This window comes from Vespula pensylvanica, chromosome 17 (assembly GCF_014466175.1).
Source record: "Vespula pensylvanica isolate Volc-1 chromosome 17, ASM1446617v1, whole genome shotgun sequence".
In the NCBI taxonomy this organism is placed as follows: Eukaryota; Metazoa; Arthropoda; class Insecta; order Hymenoptera; family Vespidae; genus Vespula; species Vespula pensylvanica.
In genome coordinates, this window is record NC_057701.1 from 3,910,570 (window position 1) to 3,913,987 (window position 3,418).

The 3,418-nt window shown below is 30.9% G+C and overlaps 1 protein-coding gene across 2 annotated transcripts in view; it reads right to left on the reverse strand.

The window, feature by feature from the left end:
* Nucleotides 1–3,418, reverse strand: part of LOC122635135 (semaphorin-1A-like) — a 287,458-nt gene that overhangs the window by 229,560 nt on the left and 54,480 nt on the right. The window lies entirely within an intron of this gene.

Genomic DNA, 3,418 nt, shown 5'->3' on the forward strand with positions numbered 1-3,418 from the left:
AGAGAGAGAGAGAGAGAGAGAGAGAGAGAGAGAGAGAGCTTCACGAAGACAAAAATGTTTAACGTCGACGTGAAACTTTTTAAAGGCATTGATTCGATAAACGTTCGAAGAGAGAAAAGATAGCGTAGGAAAAATTGGAATATGGATTATGGCCGTGCTCCTTCTCTTCCCATATGACGCTTTTATTCGATTCCCTAGTAACACATGGATATTCGACCGACCTTACCCTCGGTCTGTCTCTCTCCCTCTCTCTCTCTCTCTCTCTCTCTCTCTCTGTCTCTCTCGCTCGCTCCTTGCATGCTCTCTCAACTCACTATTCTCCAAGCCTCGTCGTGTGTACATACACGCGCATATAAATCGAGATTTCTCTCCTTTTTCCGGTGAACGCGCGCCGGAAAGCTTCATCTTTACGCCATTCCAACTTCCAACCAACAAATATCTACGGTAACTTTTTTACACTAGTTTTTTTTTTCCATTCGTAAGCACAAAAACTCTATCTTTTGAATCAGCGCTTATCGTCCTTTTTTCTCTTTTTTGTTAAAAATTTATTTCGTTATACATGTGTATATATATATATATATATATATATATATATATATTTGTTACGTGTGTGTGTGTATATATATATTTTTTGTTATATGTATATATATTTTTGTTTTTGTATGTATGTGTATGTGTGTGTGTAGTGGATCATCGTATAATTAAAAAAAAAAAGATCAAAAGAACTCGTATAACAAGTTAAATAGTTAACTATCCAAATAATTTGAAATATTTTTGTTGTATAATTATCTATTAATTCGTGTTATTATTATAATGAAACTAATAATTTATACTCATTTTGTAACTAATAATAAATGAAATGTCTTAGCTTTATTTTGCATAGTAACATTTCAAAGTTCTACATTGATATTATCTCTGAAAAGGTTTAATATTATCTATCTGTTAATATTTTTCGGATAACCTACTTTCGACTGTCAATAAATAAAGTTTTATTATTCATCCTAGTACTTAAAAGTTACATGTAACTGTATGTGTTCGAGTTGTATATAACTATAAGGTATATATATGACTTGTCCAATGTAACTTAAGCACCTTAAATATAATATTTCTATTGTTTTTGATAAAACACTGTTTATGTATTTAGTGACTGTCAATTAAAGTCAACGATTCTATCGAAAAAGTTAAATTCAAATATTGTTGACTCTTGAGATCGTATTTCCAACGAATATATAAAGGGTGTCGCATTTTAAACGATATAACCAAATTTGTCCGATTCAACTTATTACGACTTCTGTATCTTGACAACAACACCTTTTATGAAATAATTGTAATATATATTATATTTCCCCCTTAATAACTTTTATTTAAAACATTTTTTTATAAATAATAAGATGAGATAAGATCGAAGATATTTAGCTATATCGTTTAAAATGAGACATTCTGTATATAAGTATAACACACGAAGTATTATTTTCCATTAAATAATACGATAAGTAGTATATTGACTAAAATAAAAAATGTATTTCATATGAATGCCATTGCATCTTTCTTTAATGGTTCATACATTTAAAAAATGATCATTTTATTGTCATTGAAAGGTAACAATTATAACCTATAATTATAATTAATAACTGAGAGTGGATATACGATTGCGTGAAAAATGTTAAATAAATTAAATATATTATCTCTGTGTATATATATATATATATAATTTTATGTATTTTATTATTAATTGTGTATAATTTAACTGTATTTAAAACTTTATAATATTTTTTATGTTATAACAAATTTATTTTTATGGTTAGAAATTTAAATTTCTTATAATAAGCTTGTTATAAATTCTTTTATAAATATGTATTTCCGCATTTATATAATCCTCGTATAACACAGACGCATGTATCTCCTCTGATTATATACTGCTATATTATAGTCTGCTAATTAATTAATGTATTTAAATTACTAAATCAAAGAAAAGAAGAAAAAAAAAAGTAAAAGATAAAAGACAAAAAATATTATCAACATATAATTTAGCTTCTTAATCAAACTTCACAAATATTAATGTATATTATAACAAATACAATTTTGACAACCATCGAGAGAAAATTTCTATGATGATCAAAAATTTATATGAATACATTTTTTAAGAGAGAAAAAAAAAAGAAAAAAAAAGAAAAATACCTAATTTATAAACATACATTTCCTAACAAATAACGCTATAATATTCTTCAACAAGATCTAAGCGATTCGTATAACACATTTTTACATAACACGAAACATATCGTAATTAAACGATTCTCTATGCCATAAAACGAAGCATCGAATATTCCGAAAATCAAATATTCCCGGTCTTATCCATTGAATGCATCGACACGTTTCCAAGGTCATAAAAAATAGCGAACAAAAAAAGAAGAAAAAAAAAAGAAAAAAGAGAAAGAAACACAAAAAAAACAGACAGACAGACAGACAGACAGAGAGAGAGAGAGAAAAAGAAAGAAAGAAAGAAAAATTCCTTTCGTTTTTTTTCTCCTTCTTTTTCCCTGCTGCCTCGTAAACGTTTCGAAGTTTTCCGATGACAATGGGAACGAAGTTTACCTCAGTCTCCCGATCATTTATTCGTAATACAATTTTATTGTGCCGAAGCTGAAGAAGTGAGCGAGAGGCTCCCTGCGTCTTATCGATTTCCCGTCATTCCCAGGAGCGTTCGATCCCAAGACATTAATAAATCTATCCGTTGTAGGACGGTATTCTAGAGGAAGTGCGCGGGTCATGGATCGACGGGGATCGACGGGGATCTACGATGGAAGGAAGGACGTTTGCTCCACGCGGAATCGAGCGGACACGTAGGTAGGAACGGTCACGTGGATAGAGATAGAGATAGAGATAGAGATAGAGATAGAAATATAGAGAGAGAGAGCGAGAGAGATAGAGATAAAGATATATATATATAGAGAGAGAGAGAGAAAGAAACATTGCTAGTTTTCCCGCGGGACGATCAATCAAATCGAAACACGTTCTCTTCCTCCTTTTCCTACGATCTTCCTCCTCTCTATTCTATCTCTTTCTTTTTTTTCTTCTTCTTCTTCTTTTCAAAATCGCTGCGCTTGAAAAGTTCCGGAAAATCCACTTAATCGAAATCGTCATAGCTGTCCAGTTAGTTTCTCTATCTTTATTCCAGTCTCTCTCTCTCTCTCTCTCTCTCTCTCTCTCTCTCTCCTTCTTTCTTTCTTTCTTTCTCTCTATCTCTCTTCCTTTTCCTACCTTTTCCTTTTCAACGATTAACTTTCCTTTAAAATTCTCTCTTTCCTCTGTCTCTTTTTATCATGATATTTCTCTTATTCAACGTTCTACTGATGTGACACGAAACGAGTTAAAGAACGTTTTTTGCTTTCTCTTTCTCTCTCTCTCTCTCTCTCTCTCT